This window comes from Pongo abelii, chromosome 10, assembly GCF_028885655.2.
Source record: "Pongo abelii isolate AG06213 chromosome 10, NHGRI_mPonAbe1-v2.0_pri, whole genome shotgun sequence".
Classification (NCBI taxonomy): domain Eukaryota; kingdom Metazoa; phylum Chordata; class Mammalia; order Primates; family Hominidae; genus Pongo; species Pongo abelii.
This window is the reverse complement of record NC_071995.2, coordinates 126,191,988-126,205,538: the sequence shown is the minus strand read 5'-3', so window position 1 is coordinate 126,205,538 and position 13,551 is coordinate 126,191,988. Positions and strand designations below refer to the sequence as shown.

General features: G+C 45.6%; 1 long non-coding RNA gene across 1 annotated transcript; it reads left to right on the top strand.

Annotated features, from left to right (window-relative positions):
• Window positions 1-1,848: 1,848 nt before the first annotated feature.
• LOC129049421 (uncharacterized) lies at window positions 1,849-7,069 on the top strand. Its single transcript, XR_008512476.1, has 3 exons — window positions 1,849-2,014; window positions 5,869-6,005; window positions 6,554-7,069. It is a non-coding gene; the product is annotated as an uncharacterized LOC129049421 (long non-coding RNA).
• Window positions 7,070-13,551: the final 6,482 nt, after the last annotated feature.

Here is a 13,551-nt window from a genome sequence, read left to right as displayed (position 1 = left end):
AAATTCATCTTGAAAAATCTTTCTTAATTCAAGTGTTTTTCTCCAAAGAGTAACATATGTTATGAGCAGGGGAGCTGCGGCTATAGCATTCTGCTTGTGTTTTATACCAAACTCTTACGGGATCTAAGTTTCATCTCTGGGATGGAGATAATATTCAGAATGTCACATTTTGGTGTGTTTTTTTTTTTCAGCTGCGGTGTTTTGAGACATGGTAACTGAAGATATGGACACTAAATCCCTCCATATTTCTATACAGTGAAAAATCAATAATGGTAATTGGAATCTCTGTCTCCCTCAGCCCTGATTTATCCTTCCTCTTTGTGGTTTATATTTTCCATGTATGAACCATAAAACTGTAATGGAGAAACATTTTTGCCTATGAGGAGCCAAGAGAGCTGCTTTGCTGACTGTGAGTAAATGAGGATTCTTTGAAGAAGTTCAGGGCTTCTGTTCCTCCGTGCTGCGGGCAGCACATGCCTGCCCTATTCATCTTCGTCATGGCTGAACCTGTGCTAAGGAATGCCCATAGACTAGTGCTGCCCATGCAGGGAGCACAGAGGCTGCACTGTCTCAGTTCACCCCATGCCTTCAGAGTGACATGAGGCATTGAAGTAAGTGAGCATTGAATCTGAGGGCTCAGGAGCCACCTTCTACCTTTGCTCCATTGGTGACATGCTAGATGCCCTCTGGTAAGCCAGTTAAATTCTTTGGGCCTCCTCTGAAAATTGGATCCAATGAGGCCAACACTTCCTGTTTCATAGGATTACGTGGGGCTCACATGCAACTCAAGAACAAACTTTGGAATATGAGGCAAGAGATACACAAACAAGCATGTCCATTACTCAGACAAAGGCTTGGTCCTATGAGACAATGGGGCATGTTCTCGTAAGATTCCTGTGAACTTTGTAGGCTCTTGGGGCCACAGGAAAACAATTTTAATTGAAGAAAGAAATAAGAATGAGACCAGGATGTGTCCATGTGTGATCTCAGCTACAGAGCATCCTGCCCAAGAAGCCTTGGCACAATCCACATGACATCATGCCCCAGAGTTAAAGAAACTAGTAATTCACTGCAATTCTTGAGTTTATAAGATGACAGACAAAAAAGAAAAAAACGTATGGAGATGTTGAAACTCCCTCTGATTATGAGATAAAAAGAACTGGCTGAAATTGATTGGAACCAATGTAGCCAAATAAAGTCTGCACAGAACAAGTTTGCTGATGTCACAGCCTGAGTTTCAACCCCATGTTTCATACTAACTTCCCCCGAATTTGCACATGAGACCCATGAGGAGGTATGAAGAGACAACTGTGTGAGCCTGAGGACTTTCCAGACCTCCCTTTTCCTTCTACAAATTACCTACTAATCCCAGAATCCACCCTAAACCTTGTCTAATAAAATTACTGCCTTAAAGCCAGCACAGGAAGACAGATTTGAGCTGTACTTCTGTCTCCTTGTTGGTTGGTGTACAATAAAAAGCTTTTATATTTTCTCAAAAAAAAACAACAGTGTCTTGGTATTGGCCTCCAGTGCACTGGGCAGTGATCCCCTTTGGCTCGATACCACATACACAGGGTAGGCAGCAGCCATGGTTTAACTTTGGGTGCCGTTTTCCTGTTAGGCCACTTGAGCCTTGGGTGGCTAAATCCTAAAGGGTGGTTGCTTCCGGCTTCAGAGTCTTATCCATTTTCCTGAGTGCCATTAAAATATTTTCATTTCTGCATGTGCCTCGGCCGTGGAAGGGATAGGTCTCTCCTCTCCCAGCCTCCCTGAAGGTTGCCAGGCACCTGTTTGTGTTTGAAATAGAACAACACACAGGATTCCACACCAAGTGTTCTGCCTGAGCAGGGCACTGGCAACCAGGGGTGGAGCTGCAAGAGCCTTTGGCCCCATGGAGGGCCTGCTGGCTCCCGGCCTCTTCACCTCAGCTCCTTCTGGAGATGACCAAGGCTGTGGTGGTGTCTGAAGACTTAAGCAAGGCCCAGGTCACACTGGGTTTCAAGGGGAGATGATGGTATTGTGTTGTTTGTTTTCATAATAAGCCAGCAGGATGTCAAGAGGGGAAATGAAGTCATCAAAAGTTTTTTGTTCTTCCCAAATTGAAGAATAACAAAATCCATGAAAAATGTAAATTGATTTAAAAAGTCTAAAAACACCTGAAGTTACCCCAGGTCTTCAAAACCTTAGAAACACCGAATTTGGCAGCAAACCATAAGAATTTGTAGGCTTATTTCTTTTCTTTCTCTTTCTTTCTCCTTCCTTCCTTCTTTCCTTCCTTCCTTCTTTCCTTCCTTCTTTTCTTCCTTCCTTCCTTCTTTTTTTCCCTCCTTGCTTTTTTCTTTTCTTTTCTTTACTTTTATTGTCTCCCTAAAGATAGAGCTACTCAAAAAATAACTAGAAAGAGAGAAACCCACTGATTGGATTCAAGGTGTGTTTATGGTTCAGTGTGTGTTTAAGGCTGATATTCAAAAGTTAATATTGTCACTAGAAAATGTTAACAGACTGGATAAAAATGTAGATATTCGGGAAAGTCTAAAACTGTTCATAATAAGCTCAAAAATTAAAAGAAGAAATAAACAATCTCAATGAACCTAGTAAAGCCACATCCACAAGCATAGGCCAAGTCACACATGACAAAGAATGACAGATCTGATACCTGTCTACAGCCAGGGAAGTCTGACACCCTCGCCTGGCCCCCTTCTTGATGGTAACACTGTAGGGGGCAGAGAGGGGTGACTTGGAATAGGATACGTAAAGTGAATCCGGAAAACAGACAACCTGGCTGATCAAGCAGCTGATTTAAAGGAATTGATGTCTGCTGCTAAGGTAGGTTATTTTTAAACCTCAGAAGAGGAAATTTAGGGAATGCATTACAATTTTCTGAACAAAATAAAATAAATGGACTACTTAGAGTTTGAACTAATAGTCTCTAAACCGAGAAAACCCTTCACGGTTAGAAAATGCACAGTCTGACAATGAGATCCAAGAGCTTCAACTGTCATGCGTTTCAGCTACCTGCACTTTTTCAAGGACATGCATTAAAATTCCACAGAAAGTTCTCTGAGGAGCTAGAGATGGAGAAATAGCTTTCTATGGTATGTGAATATGTCACAAGAGAGGCACGTGAATATTTGCACTTTTCACATCCTCAACCTGGTCACTTCTCATCCACCACCGCCTCTGGCCCCACTGTCCTCTGCAGCTGGTGTTATGAAGCACAGTGGGGAGCAGGTGAGGGATGGCACACTGTAGCCTCAGGTCCTATGGATGTGGGCTTGAATCCTGGCTGCTTACTATCCTCCCTGGCTGTGTGTCTCCAGATAAGTGATTTAACCTCTCGGCGCCCCAGTTTCTGCATCTGTAAAATAGAACAAATCAAAGCACCTCACTCATAAATACTACTGAGAAGCCTCAGTGAGATATTTCCCTTCAAGCACTGGCACAGCAAGGGAGTGTGGTGGACGTTTCATGGATGATGTTCTTCACCTTAATTTGAAGACTTAACATCCTCATTTTGCAGTTGAGGAAAGACAGGCTGAGAGGTTAGGCCGTTAGATCAACATCACACAGCTCAAGAGTGGTCGAGTTAGGATGTAGACTAAGTCACAGGTTACCAAGTGCCCTTCCAGGAGGTACTGTGGCCTTGCTCAGCCTAGAAGGGGTCCCAGGGAAGGAAGGAGGCATCTTCCTGCTGACTATAGCCTGGGAACAAACAATACGGTGCAGTCTCCCCCACAAGACTTAAGTGTCAGAGCACAACCCCTGGTGACCAGAAAAGGCCTCGACTCAAGGACCAGCTGACAGATGCCTCTGGCCACCTCTAACCCCACAGTGTTCAGTCTGAAATTCCAGCTGAAGGTACAAGTTTGAAGGTCATCATATCCCCCCGCTACCTGTCAAGTTACGTTGAACCCTGGGGCAGGAATGAGGACTGACTTTCCCAAGGTCATGCATTTGGTAATGGCGGAACCTAGAATCAAACCTGGACTTTGTGAATTCATATCCTCCTTTGGGGGTGATTTTGGGTTGGCAAGTCATGTGCGGGGGGTCTCCTTCCTTCAGATCCATGCGTCAGTGTGAATGACAGACTCTTCTAATAGATGACAAAGAACCAGGCACCTGCCTTATCACAGCTGGACGTGCCACAGAACATGGCACATCCAAGACTCAGAGAGGCAAGCACCTTGCTTAAGGCCACACAGTGAGACAAGGACAGAGTCAGAATCTGAGCCTAGGCCTCCTGCCTTCCAGCCCAGGGCTCTTGGGGCCACACAGCCTTCTGAGAATATCCTATGAGAAAGTTGGCTTTTCTTTTTCTTTCATGTAGGAAACAGAAAAACAGCCAGGAATCTTGAATGTTTATCTAAATATTCTGTTCACAAAAAACATTTTAACCACATGGACTTCAATGGGCTTAAATTCAATGGCACAGGGTGTAAATTCCACATAAATAAAAGCATTTTGGATTGTTGAATAACTTTCAAGAATGTAAAGGGGCCGTGAGACCAAAAAGTTTGGGAACTGCTCTTCTAAGTAGAAAAAGCTTTTCTTTTCAGCTAAGCATCTAGAATGGCCAAACAGCCTGATGTATCAACACAACAATATAGTAAAAGTAGTAATAGTAATCATATAGTCATAGTCATAAGAATATAGTAATATTAATAATAATGATTAGGCAGCTAAAGTTGAGGATTTATCATGTAGCAGATACCTTGCTCTGTGTGCTACCTGCAGGTGCAGAATCTTATTTAATCCTCACTCCAACCCTATGGCAGAATCTCATTTAATCCTCACTCCAACCCTATGACTTAGGCGTGTTCATTATCCCCACTTTAGGGGTGGAGGGAACTGAGGTTCAGAGCGTGAATTCCCTTGTCCACGATTGCACAGTGAAGGGCAGAGCTGAGATTCAAATTCAGGGATTCCTGACTCTAAGCCATCCTGAGAAATGATTTTGCAACTATTACTGGACCCTTTGCAACACTGTTTCCCAAACTCCCTTAAACAAGCAAAAGCGCCCTCAGGATTTGTAAGAGGTGAAATGTCTTCCACCTGTGCACAGGGCAATCCTCCCTCCAGCCCTGCCCTGTTCCCAGGGGTTGGCAGAGTGGCTCCACCTACACCTGCACAGGTGGCCCCATGCCTCTCACGCAAGTTCGGCTCCCGCCGGTCCCCGTGCAGAGCGCCCCCTGTCGGCCCCTCGTGGAGGCTCGGCCAGCGCCGCGAGTCTTACCGCAGACACGCCCTCTAGCGCCGGCGGCTGGGAACGCACCGCGGTGCCGCCGGGTCCTGCAGGGGCGTGGCGCGCACGTGGGGATGCACCTGCCCTAGGCCGCCTGCGCCCCTGCCGCGCGCGCCCCGTCCTTCCCTTTTTCACTTCTTTCCCTGTTTCCTCTCTCCATCCCCATATCCAATTAAATCAGTGGAAACTCTCCCGAGGAAGATGCGCGCAAGCACGTAGAACTCAGCAGGGCGTGTCAGGACCTCACTGGCCCCTCTGCTCTTCGTTCCTAGGCACCCCTCCTGGCAGTGTCCTGGCAGAGCTTCCTGGAGGTAACAAGAGGACCAGGCATCAGAAATAGTGTTTTCGTTAGGTTATTGTTCTGTATTTTTATTCAGGGTCCCCTTCAAATAAGTAAAGAATTGCCTAAATTAGATGTCAAAATATGTGGTATGTATTAGCTGCTCACAATGAACAAATGAACACTTTTGAAGTGCAAACGTTCCGGCATTGAGATGCGTTGAGAATACTAATTTCAACGGGAGATTCGATCCTGTGATGATCCCACGTAGAGAGGTGGGGAAGGTGTTTTTGAGCAGCCTTTTCTGCATGACCCTTGTTTTGTTTTGTTTTGTTTCTTGAAACAGGGTCTCAGTTTGTCACCCAGGCTGGGGTGCAGTGATGGGATCTCGGCTCAGTGTAGCCTCAACCTCCTGGGCTCAAGCGATCCTCCCACCTCACCCTCCCAAGTAGCTGGGACCACAGGCCTGAACCATCATGCCCGGTTAGTTTTTTTTTTTTTTTTTTTTTTTTTTAGAGATGGGGTCTTGCTATGTTGCCCAGGCTGGTCTCAAACTCTTGGGCTTAGGTCATCCACTGCCTGCCTTGGCCTCCCAAAGTGCTGGGATTACAGATGTGAGCCACTGTGCCAGGCCCCTGCATGACTGTTAGTGGACTTGTAGGCTCCCTCAGAGACAACATCAAAAGTGTAAATGTAGTGCAGGAACAGAAGCACCCTGTTCTGGGGTCTTTTGTGAATTTGAGGTCTGAGCCAGAACTCTTCTTGCTGTCTCCAGCCAGTGTAATCACGGATGAAAATGTTGGGGTCTCGCCTCCCCTTGCTAGTGGGAACTCAGGGAGTGGTTATAAGAAGCTTCCCAAAAATGATGACAGTGACACAGCTGACTTTGCTTCAGGTTGGGTGCTCTGCCTAATGCCTCACCTGTGTGAATCCCTGTACCTTTCACAACGGTCTCTAGCAAGAGTTGCTGTTATTGATGAGGAAGCCAAAGGGCTGGGTGACATAGACATATGCACAGCATCCTATTGCAGAGGCTGTGGTGTGGGAGGACGCGGACCCACCTCTCTTACCCGGGAGTAACCCTGCGACTCTGCAAGAGGATTGGAAGAATGCAGCAGCTCACTGAGCTGCACTGTAATGTCTGAGCAGCTGGAATTCAGCCAGGGAGTGAATCCCCATCGTAGAGCCGAGTGGAACCTGAAGCCTCTTACAATGGCCCAAAAAGTGCCTCTCTTCTCCTAGAACAATTTCCTAAGATGTCAGCATCTTGGGAGCAAACAAAAACTGAGGCACAAAGCGTGAGAAAGACTTATTCTACAATAAGAAGGTAATTAGCACCAACAGTAGCCACTAAGCTCCTTTCTCCAAGTCTCCTGCTCTGGAAGTTTTATTGGTGAAGCCATCAGTCTTGTTACCACTCATAACACAGTACTGATGACCAGGCACTGTGTGTGTGTGTGTGTGTGTGTGTGTGTGTGTGTGTGTGCATTATTGTTCTAACATAATCACCCCTGGAAACATCTGTTATTAAACACAGCACTGCATGCATACCTTGCTTGATTGGTTTCTATTAATCGCATCCATAAATTATGCATTAAAGTGGATGCAGGAGCAGAGAGAACGAGGCGGGAGTTGGGGAATGGTGAGCCAGCCATCTCCCGAGTAAGTTGCTGAAACCTAGCCCATTCCCTTATGGGCTGATTCCTTTTTGCCTTCATTTGTGTTTTCCTCTTACTTCTCTGACTGATAAAAATCACAGAGAACAAATGAGCCACTAAGAATCCAGGGAAGACCAGATGCCAGGAGAATAGTTCCTTAATGTTCACTGTGATCTGTCCAGATCTGTCTAAACACTGTGTCCTTAGCCCAGTGCTGAGGGTGCTGCTGGTCCTGAGACCTAAGCCATACTCCACTCTGAGCTCTGGGAGGCAAGCATCGCAGAGGAACCTCAATCTACTGGCATGACCCTGCTGGGTGGGAACAGTCAGACCTGTGTAATCAGTCACATAGATTTCCATCTCAGCAGTCAGGGCCAAGGGCCAAGGACCAAGGATGGGGCTCTCCACATGGACGGTGCCAATCTCTCTGGGTCCTGCCTGCAGGAGATCCAGCCCCAATTTAGGACTTTCCCCCTGAAGCCAGTGCCCCTACCTCCCCACTAATATCCCAGGCTCAAAAAAGAGCCTCTGTACTTGCCCCTTCACATCCTCACCCCTCTCATTCCTCCTCTACCACATTGTCTGGCCCCATCAGTCTCTAAGGCCAGCTGGTGTAAACAGGCAGCCAAGGACAGCCTGGTCCCCAAGTCCAATATGCATCTCACCTGGTTCCTCAGCAGCATCCCCGCCGGCTGCCACTCCTCCCCTGGAAGCCTGACTTCCTGTGGCTTTAGGATCCCACTCTCCTGGTTTCCTTTCGAGGTCCAGGTCACGCATCGGTGGTCTCAACTCCCATCCTCCCCACAGGACACGGATCACTGGGTTCCTTGGGGCTTACCCAGTCTCCCTTCTATTTACAAACCCTCCTCCTGCCACATCTTCCAGGGTACGGGTGTTGGAGCTGGGCTGCTGAGTTCTGGCTCTGCATCCTCCACTGCACTTTATTGCCTCTGAAGTGGAGCTGATACCAGTGCTTGCCTCATCTGGACGTGGTGAGGATCAAGAGAGTTATTTCAGGAAACCCCTTGGAGCAGAGTGTGACACGGAAGGGCCTCTTGGTAAAGCTCAGCTGTCATGGGCTCCCAGGTTCTAATCCCGCATGCTGCCACCACTTCCCAGGGACTCTGACCCCACCTATACCCAACCCTGCAGCTAGAGCCCAGGACCCCGGGCCCAGCAGCCAACATCATGTTCCCCTTGCATATCCCACCATACCTGGAGGTCAAGATTGCATCACATTCTCTCCCAGACCTGCTGTGCCTCCTGAGCCCCATCCACCCAGTGGACTACACCACACATCCAAGGTCCCTCCTCACTCTCAGTCATGACCCACATCCAACGCCCAAGTCCCACTGAGTCTGTATCTCAGACCTACACCAAGCCCATCCCTTCCTGCCTATCTCCACTGCCACATCTCTGCATTGGCCTCCACCCTCCCTCACTTGAACTCCAGGAGCCTCCTGACTCTGGGATTTTCCCTTGTTCCCACCACCACTGCCCCACTCTCCACCAGGAGCCATGCAGGGCAACTTAGAGCTCAATCTAGTCATATATCTCCTTGTATCCTCCCTGCAGCCGCCTCACCCATCTCCAAGAGTTTAAGGTTAAATATTTTCATGATCTGTCTCTATTATCTCCTTCTTGCTCCCTGGTTTTTCTTTCCAGTCAGACTGAAGTTTTCTCAGTCCTTCCCACAAGTGACTTTTTCCTCTTTCCTCTGGGTCTTCTCACAGACGTCCCTTTAACAAGAAGGCAGGCTCCCCACACCCCCACTCCTAAGGCCTTTTCATTAATCATGTCTCCTCTTAGACAAATCCATCTGTCCTGGAAACCCTTCCTGCTATCCATACTTGAGTCATGTTATATGTGTGTGTGTGTGTGTGTGTGTGTGTGTGTGTGTTGACAACTTGACCAACGTGAAGGTTAGAGGACTGACCCCTACCCAGTCAAAAATTCGTATAAAACTTTGGGCTCCCCCTAGACTTAACTACTGATAGCCTACTGTTCACCAGAAGCCTTAAGGATAACATCAAAAGTCTGTTAACACATACTTTGTATGCTATATGTATGATATATGTATATATATATATATATATCTTTTGAGACTGGGTCTTGCTCTGTTGCCCAGGCTGGAGTGCAGTGGCACGATCTTAGCTCACTGCAACCTCCACCTCCTGGGTTCACACAATTCTCCCACCCCAGTCTCCTGAGTGGCTGAGATTACAAGCGTGCACCATCACCGCTGGCTAATATTTGTATGTTTAGTAGAGGGTTTCGCCATGTTGGCTCAGCTGCTTTTAAACTCCTGGCCTCAAGTGATCTGCCTGGCTCAGCCTCCCAAACTGCCGGGATTACAGGCATGAGCCACTGTGCCTGGCCTTGATAAACTGTTTTCTTAAAGTCATCTAGAGAAAAGAAAGAGTTATTAAGAAAATCGTAAGAAGGAGAAAATATGTTTTCTTTTCTTTTCTTTTTTTTTTAGATGGAGTCTCACTCTTGTCACCCAGACTGGAGTGCAGTGGCGTGATCTCAGCTCACTACAGCCTCCTACTCCCTGGTTGAGTGATTCTCCTGCCTCAGCCTCCCGAGTAGCTGGGACTACAGGCATGCACCACCACGCCCAGCTAATTTTTGTATTTTTGGTAGAGACAGGGTTTCACCTTGTTGTCCAGGATGGTCTTGATCTCCTGACATCGTGATCCGCCCACCTCTCAAAGTGCTGTGATTACAGATGTGAGCCATCACACCCAGCCGAAAATATGTTTTCTATACAGTAAGTGGAAGTGGATCATCAGAAAGGTCTTCATCTTTATCGACTTCATATTGAGTAGACTGGGGGAGGAGGAAGAGGAGGAGTTGGTCTTACTGTTCAGGGGTTGCAGAGACAGAATAAAATCTGCGTCTGAGAGGACCCATGAGTTCAGACCCATGTAGTTCAATGGTCAGTTGTGTGTGTGTGTGTGTATATATAATATGTAATATATATATGTGTGTGTGTATATATATATAGTATGTAATATATATATGTGTGTGTATTTCAGATATATATAGACCTGTGAATATATATATGATTATATATATAGATGAGTATATACATATATGAGTATGTATATATTCATGTGTGCTTATGTGATACATATATTCTATAACAATAACAATGGATGTGATATTCGATATAAAGCATCGAATCTTTATATCAAATCTTTATAGCTCTTATCTGTGGAGAGCCTTTGCAGGGATACTGTATGTTCACAAACCCATTTCTTTCTTCTGTGCACACAGGTGAACTTCATTTCCCAGCCTCCTTTGTGGCTAGGTGTGGTCATGTGACTGCATTCTAGCCAGTGGACAATGGTGTGAGTGATGCCTGCTATTTCTAGGCTTGGGTCCTAAAACTTTCCATGGGGCCACCCCCACCGCATGCTTTACTGCCTCCTTGCCCTCTTCTCTTGTCTATGGCTGGTGGGTGGAAGGAGCTTTCTTACCTCCCCAGAACCAGGAAGAAAGCAGCACCCCCCAAAACCCTTAGACTAGGCATAGTAACAGTGGACTAATGGGTGAATGAGACACAAACAAACCAAAACAAGTTTTATTGTATCGAGCCATTGTCATCTTGACGTTGTAAATACTAAGGTTTAGATTCCCTGACTAATACAATAGATTATCTTTGCTGCTATTTTAAGCACATTTCAAATAATTGATTCACTTAAATTTCACACCCCTCCTACGAGGTAGAAAATATGGTGCCTCTTATTTTATGGCAGAGAAACTGAGTCATGGAGAAGTGAAGACACCTGCCTGAGGTTCTGATGCCCATCAACAGTGGGGCGGAGTACATGATTCAGAGCTAGTTGTGCTTACCTGTCTTCCTACACACTTTGCTCTTGCCATCATATTGTTTTTTGCTCAGTTTAATGACTTCCTATCTACTTCTGCATCTTATGCATAGTATGAAGCCCTGAGGGCTGAGACCACATCTGCCTGGTTTTCTATGGCAACTGCAGCATCAATACTGACTCTTCGAAGAGTAGCAGCTGCTGAACATTTCTCCAGCAAACAATGTTTTTTTCTCTGCTAGGTGAGTGGTTCCAGAAAAATATCAGGGAATCTGCCTCTCCTCTGAAAACTGCACAGAACAATGAGCGAAAATAAGGCTCTGTTTTGAAGAAAACTTTGTCATTTATCCATATCTGTGCATTGATACAGAAGTCGGATTTTTTTCACCCTGAATTACTTTTCTAATTGTGCATTTCTTTGGATGTGGTTAAGCATGCCATTTATAACTAGGGTTTTTTCCTTGGATTGGTATGCAAATCCACTTGATCTACATTGTAAGTTAGTTTTTAATTAATTTTTTTCATTGATATCTGGAATATTCAACTAAAAGATTCTAGTCTTGTTATTTCATACCTGTCTACTCCATTTGCCCAGAAGCAAGTGTGACAAAGAAGTAGAGTTTAATCATCTTATTAAATGATTGCTAGCCGGCTCCTTTACTTAACAGCTACTCTGGTCTTCTTAACAAGTTTCTAAATTCATAGTAGGACTAGAGTTTTCAAATATATAACTAAAGTTTTGTCTACATATAATTCTGTTTGACTATTTCAAAAAGTATAAAGTTATATTTGTAAGTACTTTGAGAGGGCTTGGGCAATAATTTGATGTCTCCAAAAGATTCGGATGCCGTATTGCAATTAGATTATTTCCCTAGATTTGACATCCTCATTTAGGCTTCAGTGTCATGTGCAACTTTCTAGTTAAATTCACTTCCCCGTAACGTTCAGAATGATAAATGTGAAACCATCCCTGTGTAAGAATTGTGCCCCGCTGGACTTACTTATGCAGTTCCAAAGGAGGGGTTGCTGCATAGGATTTTTGGCTTGCTGCATAGGATTTTTCTGGAAATACTTCCAGGAAAAAAAAAAGCATTTTGCCCACAGAAGTCACCCCCAAGATTACCTGTTAGAATCAGCTGTTTTATTCTGAAAATATTTATTGAATTTTATCTGTGTGCCAGGAACTGGATAAATGCAAAGGAAGGAGGGGAGAGTGTGTCAGATGGGGACCCTGCCCTACTGGAACACATGCATCACCACCTGGGTTAGGATGGCGTCACCCGTCCCCTGGACCTTCACCTTATATCCCAGAGAGGAGACATCTGCCAGAGCGAAGAAAATTAGTTGTCATATAAAACAAACAAGAAAACACACACACACACACATGTGCACACACACATACAGAAAGCAAATAAAACATTGTTAGATGATGTAAATTGTCATATCAGTGTGTGCAGTGGTACCTATAAAAATGTTATGTGGCTGGGCGTGGTGGCTCATACCTGTAATTCCAGCACTTTGGGAGGCCAAGGTGGGCAGATCACAAGGTCAAGTGATCAAGACCATCCTGGCCAACAATGGTGAAACCCTGTCTCTACTAAAAATACAAAAATATTTAGTAGTAGGGTGTGGTGGCGTGCGCCTATAATCCCAGCTACTTGGAGACTGAGGCAGGAGAATCTCTTGAACCCGGGAGGCGAAGGTTGTAGTTTGAGCCGAGATCATGCCACTGCACTCCAGCATGGTGATTCCGTCTCAAAAAAAAAAAAATGTTATGTACACAGGCACAAAAACTCAGTAATTCCATTCTGATGAATCCATCCTAAACTACTAAAGCAGAACAGCACAAAGATGCATGCATGAGAGACAGTTAGGAGGGAGGGCTCAGGAGCCAGAAACACCTTAGTCTAAATCCTCGTTCGAGCAGAGGTTGCCTGACTCACCATGTAAAAACCCTATGTCTGAGTCCCTGTAATCTCGCCAATAAAATGGGGAAAGTCATATTACCAACTCCTAGGGTTTTGCACAGGTTAAGTACATTTTATGAGTGTGGTGAGCCAGAGCACCTCCTTATTAAGATAAACCCCATGTAGAGGGGAACATTTTTCCCCCACATATCTACAGTATCTGGTACAAATTTGTGGATGCCTTCAGATCACTGGGGCAATCACGTGCTTTCTGGACAGTGGCTTCTAAAAGCTAATATGATCATTGCTCTGGGCTGTCACTGCACATGCGGCAGACCAACCACACACATCACCAGGTGCCTGCTGACATTACTGAACTTGGATACAACTCCACACCACCTGGAGAGTCTGGAGTATAATCACGCACCCTGAGAAGCAGAAAAAGAAGTGGGTTGTTGCCACCAGAAACTGTGCAGGTGTGACACCTTATGAGTAAACTCAACCAATGGGGAGTAACCAATAGAAAAAAGCCACCTTATTTTCCCCCATGGCTTACTCCTTGTGACATGATTTCCCCTTGAAGTCAGTCTGCAAAAGGTGTTGGCGCCAAGTACCCTGGCCAGTGGCC